At 44.0% G+C, this 10,294-nt stretch overlaps 1 protein-coding gene across 1 annotated transcript in view; it reads right to left on the reverse strand.

The window, feature by feature from the left end:
• The window catches only part of LOC112555257 (thyrotropin-releasing hormone receptor-like), a 63,817-nt gene extending 60,846 nt beyond the window's left edge, over window positions 1-2,971 (reverse strand). Inside the window, exons 1-2 of the mRNA XM_025223575.1 lie at window positions 2,904-2,971; window positions 863-2,195 (exon numbers count right to left, since the gene is read on the reverse strand). The gene's annotated coding sequence lies outside the window, so the exon portion shown is untranslated. The remainder of the gene's footprint in view (window positions 1-862; window positions 2,196-2,903) is intronic.
• Window positions 2,972-10,294: the final 7,323 nt, after the last annotated feature.

A 10,294-nucleotide genomic window follows, 5' to 3' on the forward strand; every position in this document is an offset into this window, starting at 1 on the left:
CACCTGTACACACCTGCGTGTGAAGGTGAGGCGGTGTCATGGTGACTACAAGTCTTGTGATCCTTGTCCTGGGGGATAATGGAGCCAACTGACCCTGCGATGATGAGCTCTCAAGCTGCTAGTATTATTTTATTATTATTATTTATTATTATTATTATTATATTATATTATTATTATTATTATATTATTATTATATTATTATTTATTATTATTATAATTAATATATTATACTAACATACTAACTACCCTTCTGTACTGTAGTCACACGTGGAATGATTATCTCACATTCGGGAAATACAAGCTCTCCTAGTCGCCTCTTGAAAAGTGTGAAAAGTGAGTTAGTGTTCATTCTTCTAGGATACTAACATTTCATTTGTTACAATCGGAACTTAGATATCTATTATATTTCAGGCAGTGCAGTCAGAAAACATGCTATAAATAAACACTGGGAGCAAAATAAATGTGAGGGTAAATTATCCACATTACCAAAAATATATTTATTGATATAAAATATTTCCTCCAATATGCATTTGCAGTCTTCCGCCTGAAACAACTAAGACTTGTAACTTCTTGCCGTGTTGTTTATTCTTTTTCATTCGGTTTTATTTCCTCCTTCTCGTCCCGCTGCACTCGTGACACATGATTATTACTGAATCCTTCTAGGTGCTCCGCCGTGTGAGCACAATTACTGGGCTCATGTCAGCCAACACTTGACATTTCTCGTCTTTAAAGGAAAACGATTAAATTTAGAGAAACTTCCAGAAGTAAACGCCACATGCTAGACATTTCAATATAACAGTAAACAACAACAGTGTATTTCTCATAAAAAGACAAGTAGAAAAAAAAAACAGATGAAGCATACCTTGTACAGAGTCTTTGTCTTGAAGACTAACGTCAAGCAGCCGTCCAGACAGCCAGCCAGCTAGTTATCAGGTAGGCGTATTCTTTTACCACTTGCTTTGTGACCTGAAGGTGGAAGACACTTGTCTGGCGAGGAAATGTCGGAGGTATCAAAGCATCACAATGGTCTCTGTCTGTTGTTCTGTGACCAGTACTTCAATAGCATGCGAGGCCAGAGAAACAGTCGAAGGTGGAAATGGCCAGGACCCTGGTAATTACCGTGAAAGAGCATTCATCACAGAAGTGACCGGCGGACTGGAGGCGGGGTCAGACCTGTTGGAGCCGTTAGTGTCCTCCGACTTGTGTAGTCGCATGAAGTCCAGTCAATGCCACCCTCGCACCCTGAGGTCCATCTCATGTCCAAGTCAATACTGACACCACCCTCCACCCGGTCTTGTGAGACTGAGGCTGGACTAAAGTTCTTCAACTGTAGGAACTGGTATCAAGGAATGTACTCTTTTGAACTTGTCTCCCCAAGTGTCGTGCACGCACACAAACAAGAATTACTTTCGTTGTCAGATTAACATCATTACTGTATCTCCAGCAGTGCTGCAACTATTATTTTGAATACAACTTTCTTTACACTAAGTTTTGTGTCCACGGCCCCGTGTGATGGTAATTAGTTGCGTGTATCAGCCAGCGTCGTCAGTGTAGAAACATCATCTTGTCGTCAACCTCCTTCACACTTACATCCAGCCTCCACGTGTCGAGGGCGGAGACGTGGAGTCAAAGGTCATTGCAGGCTCACGCACTGACAGTACACGAGTCTTGACTCCAGTGCAGGTGAGAATTGTGTGGATAGTTGTAATCTCATCTCGGGGGGTGAAGTGACTACAAGGTATGTAACCTCTAACAACCAGCAACAGTTTCTCCTAAAGTGTCCTTGATGACACTAACCAGTGATGGCGGTCTGAGAAAATATTTCTACCTACTATGGACTCGGTGTCGTCTAAAGGAATAAATTGTGAAATATTTTGTTTTACAGTAAATATTCTTCCGTTTTTGTGGCTGAAGTGACATCAGGCGTGAGGAGGAGAGGAGGGAAGCCATGATGGGCCACAGGATGCCTCACAGCAGCTGACAGCTCAGTCACCCATCACCGACAGCAGCAGCAACATGTCAGCTGTGACAGACTGAAACCCACCTCATCCCATCAATTTTTGACAGCCGAGGGCGGTCGAGTTTCCTGATCACAAATAATCGAAGTGTAAAGATTAGAAGTCACAAGTCCAAGGGATGCTGTTTAGTCAACATCCAAACTTGACGATTAGCGATGGGCTCCACGCGCTTGCGATCTGAAAACCAAAATATTGACGAGGTTAGGAACTGTGACACTGCGGGATGATGGAATATCATAACATCATCAAAGTCGACACAATAATGCACAGTACAGTCTGCCTGTAGTTCGAAAATGGTCGGTGAGATGTGTTTGCTGTGGTCCCCGAGCCTCAGTCAAGAGTAGAAACGGCTTTAAAGGGTTGGTGCAGCATGCACACCATGAGGCCAGCAACAGTGAGTGGCCACGCTGACAAACTCACTGCCTTATTCAGTGGGAAACTGCAAATACATGTTTATATACATCGTGACCTCACGAGTTTGACCTTTTTATGTACATGGTGATGTTTGTAGGGTGTGTAGACAGGAGGAGTATTCACCCAGACTTGATGAAACAGCATCTTGCCCTGAGCTCTACTCAATGATTACTGACACCATTTGTCACTAGTCCTTTGATGTTTGCACAACTGTTTATGTGTTGTTGACCTCCCTGTGCGCATGGTGAACCCCACTCACCCTTAAAGCCGTTTGCACTGACAAGTATTGTTGCTGTTGTTTTAAATTTCAAACAAAATAACCAACTCGTCTCGTTTTTGCACTAATTCCTTCGAAACAAATGTGAGTTTGTGGAGGGAGAGAAATCGATGTGAGTATTGCTCTCAGTAACAACACAGCTCAGCACCACAAGCTCATCAGCAAGGTTAGAAAACGAGAAAACAGCTTTTTACCTGTTTGATACCTTCGTCAGCCTTGTCTATCCCAATTTCATCAAGTGGATGCGATGTCGTCTTCGTGTCTTGAGTTTTATATCATCAAAGGGCGCTGCCTTGCACGCGGGCGGTGTGCGGCGCATGCGTAGAGGGTGGCGGTGGGAGGAGACGGGGGGGATGCAGTGTACCTGGCGGAAGCAGCAGGGACCGTTGTGTGTCTGTAACACCAGCATGAGACCGTCACAAGGCCCGGCATGCCTGGCGGCGCTGCCCACCCAAGCGTGACGTCCATTGTGCGCGTGCTGAATAATGAAGGCCGCACGTCACTGCCACGTGTACGTAACACGACAAACAGTCGTGGCTCGTGGCACGTTGTTTCTGCTCGTAAACACAGGAACCGTATCATGCTAGCATCTGTTACAAAGTTACTTTCTGTTTGATTGTTTCTGATTTATTTATTTTTGTTCAGTTTACTTTCTTCCTTCGGTTTTGCAGGCGAGCCTCGGTTGTCACTAAAAAATTTCGAGACTTGGTAGTTCAGAAACGGGTAAGATAATGGAGCAAGAATGTTGTATCCACATTTTTACCTGTTCCTACCCTTATTGTCACCTACATGTGATTTTATTTTTAACATCGTTTAACTTCTCAACATCAGTGTAGCTTCTTTCAGATTTTAGAATTTAATTTCAAGTCCCAATAAAGCAAGTCCTCGTAACAACCCTTCCTGTCTTCCCTACACTCCCTCATCGGAAACAAAACGTGCGGAGAAGTGGAGGAGGTTTGGTCTCTACCAGAGTAGCGGCAGTTTAGTCGTGATAAACGTGTTTACACAAGAGAAATATATGTTATGTATATCTGTCTATAACAACACACTCTCACGTGTGAGAAACACTCGTACTTACCAGTGAGGAAGGTGCATGTAAGGATGATAAACACAGGTTTACATACTCTTTCTGTAAACAAAGGCTGTAGAGCTGAAGACTGAAGTGTAAACACATAAGCTAGTCACTGCAGCTGTAGAGGAGCATTCTTACACCTGCATCAGCAACATGCACCTGACACTAAAACCGATAGCTACAAACATCGAAAGAGGGAGAGGGGGACATTAGCAAATAATTTCGTAGACAACAGAACATGAGCACGTGAAACTAGAAAAGAAAGAGAAGAAGAAGACGGTGTCCCAGAAATTGCAAACATATTTTTGGAAACACATTTGGGAAAGCATACTGACCGACATTGACACTAAAACCGCAGAATATTTTTTCACTGAAAGATAAATCAGCACCTTACCGCCCCCGTCTTAGAATAAAACCCGTTTTAATAAAAATGTCTCGGGCACCTGATAAAGACTACTTTGTCTCGTCCTACATTCTAATTTCGCTCTTACTCGCTCACTTCTTCAGAGAGATTAGTAGTTAACAACTTTTTGAATACTAGACTTATGACAACGAAAAAAAATATTTTTAGAAGTATTGAGTCTCTTTAATCTCTTCCCTCTCTCTCTCCTTGAACACCTCAGCAATGAAGATGTGGTGCATCGTGTCTAATCAGCCTGCAAGGAAGGTGTGCAAGTCCTCCAGTCGCCATCAGCCAAGTCACACAAAATGTCTTCTCTCCATTAAGGGCTCTCCAGGCAACCGTCTGGTGCCAGAGATTTGTCAGCCATTCTACTCCACGAGGCGACATCTTAGGTCTTCCAGAAAATTCTGATGTGTAGTTGTAATAAGGCTAGCTTTTCACCCCCTTCTCTTGTAGACATATGTGGTTCCCCTCCATATTGCTTCCTACAGGATGGGACTTGTCGCTGAATGTCTGCTACAAGAGGAAATGCAGGACTCGTGCAGGACAGGGCTGTTCCCTGTGTTTTCACAGAGCAGGTCACTTCTCAAATAAGTTTTGTCAGGGTCCGTGCGAAGGATTTCACCAGAAATGTATCTCTAGGTCTGTGCAACAGAATCACTACAATACCACCTGCATGCCATTCTCTCTCTCTCTGTCTCTATTACCAGTCCGATGGGTGATTAGGTTTCGTGTGATTTCTACGATGACCACAAGGGTGTCGTCTGCTGTGTCCTGTATCACAACAAAAGCCTGGAGCCAGTCTACCCAGGGTATAGTTCGGTTGGCGTGTCAGGCAGTGTGGACAAGGTGGTGTGTCCACTCGAGTGGAGGGGCAAGTGTCAGGCTTGATGAGAGTCCACTTTATTCCAAAAGAAGAAGAAAAGTTGTGTTTTGCGTGTAATGGATGTGCGGATGTACAAGGAGGTAAGGAGGCTGTCATGAGGTTTGTTGAGATACAAAGGAATCTGCTTGGAATTTTGTTTCTGTTTATGTCAGTAATCTGGAAAACAGAAGACCACTTCATTGTTTTGTAGCCGTCACTGGGTGTTATTTACTCTAGGAGTAGATGGCTTGTCAGGCCTTTCATTGTGTTTCTTGTTGTTTTCTGTTATCCACAGTTTTCTTTCTTTCACGTTTGTTTTCTGCTCGCCTGCGTTGTTAGAATACACAATAATCAGCGCCATCTCATGGTCGAAGAAAGAAGAAGGTAAAGAAAGAAAAGGAAAAGGAAAGAAATATAGAAAAAAGAAACAACATAAAGATAGAGAGCAAAAGAAGGAGAAGAAAGAAAAAGATTGGTTGTAGAGTGGAAGGAACGACCATGTCCCTGACAGAGGTATGCAGTACAATAATATTACATGTTGTACAATAATACTACATGCGGGATATCACACAAATAACTAATATCTTGTGTTCACATTTATAAGTCTGTCTGTCAGTCAGTTTGTATCTGAGCGGTGAGTTTGCCTTTGTTTGACAACTTGTTTTGCAGTCTGTTCGCTTGACTGGCTGACATGATGGGTGTCAAGGTGTTTGTATGACCAGGTCCTTGTCTGTGGGTTTGTCTCCACTTGTCCTCAGTCTGTGTGTAGTGGTGTCGCTTCTTCTCCTACAAATCTCTCCCCGTCTGTGTGTTTGTCTGTACTTGCTGTCTGTTTGTTTGTTACTACTCAGTTCTGTGAGGTGGTCTCGTGATTCTAATTGTTGTGGCTACTTGGCTTCTGTCACGTGGGTGTGTCCAGATGACCTCCCAGACTTGTGAGCATACGGTGAGCACATGGTGAGCATATGGTGAGCATATGGCGAGCATATGGCGAGCATATGGTGAGCATATGGTGAGCACATGGTGAGCATATGGTGAGCATATGGTGAGCATACGGTGAGATGGTGAGTACATGGTGAGCATATGGTGAGCATATGGTGAGCATATGGTGAGCATACGGTGAGCATACGGTGAGCACATGGTGAGCATATGGTAAGCACATGGTGAGCATATGGTGAGCATATGGTGAGCATATGGTGAGCACATGGTGAGCATATGGTGAGCATATGGTGAGCATATGGTGAGCACATGGTGAGTACATGGTGAGCATATGGTGAGCATACGGTGAACATATTGTACCTATTGACCTCTCTGAACAGCAATCGCCTCCGTCACCTTCACAGCCTTTCATACTTTGTCCATCTGCACCTGGATTTCCTCTGAACTTCTATTTTCGTTTATATTCCGGGAATAAGCAGTTTGCTGAATCCGGATAGAAAATAAATCAGGTTCTTTTTGTGTGGTAGCAATCCAGTTGTGTCTTTTTTTGGGAGAACTCTTTTTTTGTAAACATTTGTCCTGATTTCATGTTGACATTAGCTGAAATAGAATCTACCTGATATTATGTCCGTAATGCCACTGAAGGTGCAAAATCGAACTTTCTCGCATATTGATCTTCGATTTGCGCCTCAATAAAGTGCTTTCCCTCCAATGTTGCTCCCATGCATTCTTCCTCTAACTTTCTGGGTTATTACACTTGCTTTCTGAAAAAAGTTTGTTTATATATTTATTTGTTCATTTTTTATTTTGACTTGGAAAATCTATTTTGTGCGTTTTGTCAGCGTGAGCACTGCACGCGCAGTCGAAAAGTAACTCACGAGCTCACGCATTAACACTGATATTTGCTTTCTTGCATAGTAATAATAATACAGTGAATTTACATATATATATACAGAGAGAGAGCCATATCCTGGTCATATGGACAAGCTCATGATTATTTCACAAGAAAAACAGACTGACAAACACCAGACGGACAGACACACGGACACACGCAGCAGAAGATGCAAAGCTGTTGCCTAGAGAATTCAGACAACAATATGTCAGTGTAAACTGCTCCAGTGTGCTCACATTATTTATGAAGCTGTGATCCAGGCTGACCATGTTGCTGTCCTCACCATGAGTCCAGTCACAGAAGGCATCCAGTGGGTTTATTTTGGCTGTTCAGGGTTGCCTGCAGTTCACAGGCCGCTGGAAGACCAGCAGTTCACAGTTCAAATCCCCCGACAGGGAGGTCTCTCGGCGTCAACTGTCCGCCACCTTCCACAGACCACAATGTGCAGCAGGTACACATGTCAGGCTCGGAGTTCACACCCACCAACTCACCACTAAGCTGTCACAAAGGCAGATCATATAGATAGATATATAAACCGGAAATAGTTCTGGATATACAGCAAATCATCGTACGCTACACGATCACGTGGTTGACACAAAGTTTGTAGTTGTGGATCAAACAGTAACCCTGGAAACAAGAAGGACGGAGTTGGAGAGAGATTCAGTGAAACCAAAGTCAGTCTGAAGCACAACAAAGCCGACATCCATAGAGAGAGCAAGTGCATGCTGGCACACAACTCCAGCGAGAGGGTCGTGTGCTCCCCCACACAGGGGGGGACAAGTGATGGCCGAGTCCGGCAGCGCTCTGACCAATGGTTGAAGACCCACAGTCTCCACGATTCCTACAGTCGGACACCAAGAGGAGGCTACAGTTCAGAGAGGAGCACACAGCTGCACACTGCATATCGACTGCAGCTACAACCACCTACATCAAGCAACAGGTGTGGAGCACGTGACCTGTCATGGCAGTTGTCAGGTAGGGTGCAGTGGGCCTCATGTGTATCCACCTTCAGGACACACTCTCTACACACCTTCTACACATGCTTACCGCCGCTAACCACATGCTATACCTTACCATAGTCTACTATAGCTTACCATAGCTTTCTATAACATACTATAGCTTACTACAGCTTACTATAGCTTACTATATCTTACCATAGCTTTCTATAACTTACCATAGTTTACTACAGCTTACTATAGCTTACTATAGCTTACCATAGCTTTCTATAACTTACCATAGTTTACTACAGCTTACCATAGTTTACTACAACTTACTACAGCTTTCTATAACTTACCATAGTCTACTATAGCTTACCATAGCTTTCTATAACTTACCATAGTATACTATAGCTTACTACAGCTTACTATAGCTTACTACATCTTCCTATAGCTTACCATAGTCTACTATAGCTTACTACAGCTTTCTATAACTTACCATAGCTTACTACAGCTTACCATAGTATACTATAGCTTACCATACCTTACTACAGCTTACTTAAGAAGCAAGGTTTAACTTATTTAATCCACAGATTAACCCTGAGCATCAAGCTGACCAAACTGCTGTTAGAAGATAATATCTGGTGTGTATGTGTATGTGTATGTGTGTGTGTGAAAGGTAAGCTTCATCAGGACTCAAAGGTCAAACACCTGTTGTGTGGATGCCCCAAACAAAGTCGATGCCCAACTCGACAAGACAAGCTCTGCCTGTGTCACGAGATCAGAATAGCTTACAAGACAGCAGACATCCTTGTTTTGTTCTTGACGACCATCATTCTCTGTCCTCTCTCTTCCATCAGTGTCACGTGATTAGTCCTGGACTCTCAGACTGCTGACCTTTCACACAGTCAGACAGCTGACGGCCAAACGCAGACGACACCCGTCATCTTTGTTCTCTGCTATCGTGTGGAGAGACTGTCGGTGTTTCCCACATCCATTAGTTGACAGACTTCCGTGTGGACACGAGTGGACATGATGGACACGAGTGTTTGTGTCTTGACACTGATGGACTTGTACACTTACAAACTTTATATCATCTAGTCTCTATTTTGTCGCCTGCTTTGTGATCTGTCACCTTTGACACTTGTGTCAGACCCCAAACAAAGAAAAATCGAATAACAAGCGACAGAAGGGTCAGAGGTCGGTAGGACGGTTGCTAGCTGAGGGTCGAGAAGGACCTGTGACGCAGTCTTGTCTGTGGTATCAGGGTCGACGTGGACTAGGCGGCTAACAAACTGTCCCCGACACCTGTCTCAGCCCGGCAGTCAGCTCTTTCAATAACATGTTGTGAGGATCTGCTGTATGGCAGCAGCTCATATTTTAGCCATGCAGCTCACAGCGGACCTGACCTCTACTACCCCCGGGGTGTTGCTGTAGGTTGGGAGACCATCACACAAATGGCAGAATTGCTGGACTTACTCCTCAACCTTTTTGGTATCCACAGAGCCACTAGTCGGGTATCGATTAACCCCTCCCCTGGGTACGTGTACGTGCCTCAGTAACACGTGGTCAGTCCGACAGCCGCCACCACGTGATGGCCGCAAATGGCGGAAGTTTGGGGGAACTTCAGGGGGAGGGAAAAACTCTTTAGCGCACTTCCTCTCGTGTCCTGGCACCATTCACCTATCTCCTGAATGTTGCAGGCCATTGCTTCCCCTGGATAACGATGTCCTGTAGATGGCGCGCTTGAGCAGACTTAAGTTATCTCTTAGTTATCTCCCTTGTCGTGATGGTGTTACTTGGTTTTATTAGTTTACTGCACACAGTTTGGTCACAGACTTTGTGCTTTGGAAATCGGCTCCCATTCCACCATCCCTTACTCCTAACTGTACAATCTGACTCTTCTTCTCTTTCCTTGACTAAAATATGAAAAAATAAAATACAAATAGAAAAAAGCTTTTTTCTCGACACTCGAGAAGCTTAATGCCTACAGCTCCGCCATTGAACCCTCAAAACTTACCTGATGGAGAAGTGTAAAAAGTACATTCCCTAATTTAGGAAAGTGACTTCTTATCTTTTAATTATCTTTTCCACTTCAGCCTTGTCGTGAGGACACTTTACAACCCGCTTTTTGATGCAGGTATATATATATGACAAGTCCTATCATCGCCACGTGTCCTACACACAGGACTCAGTGTCCGTGAACTCGCCAAAGTCCACCAATGACACCACGGGTGGCAGGCTGAGCAATGGGTGAGCAGGCAGGTTATTTCCAGCACAAAATCCAGACATCGTCTGATTTAGTTCCATCTTAATCCCTAGCTTAGTGTGACTTTGGTTTAAGATAGTTTTGAACAAAGCAGCTCCAGAAGACGAAGTCTTTCTTTCGTGATGGGGAGGAAGTGTGTCACTAAGTAGCCCACACTGGAAGGCATATATCCATCTTCTACACCTGTTTCCTTTTTGTGGCCGGAAATAG

This window comes from Pomacea canaliculata, linkage group LG14 (genome assembly GCF_003073045.1).
Source record: "Pomacea canaliculata isolate SZHN2017 linkage group LG14, ASM307304v1, whole genome shotgun sequence".
Taxonomy (NCBI): Eukaryota; Metazoa; Mollusca; class Gastropoda; order Architaenioglossa; family Ampullariidae; genus Pomacea; species Pomacea canaliculata.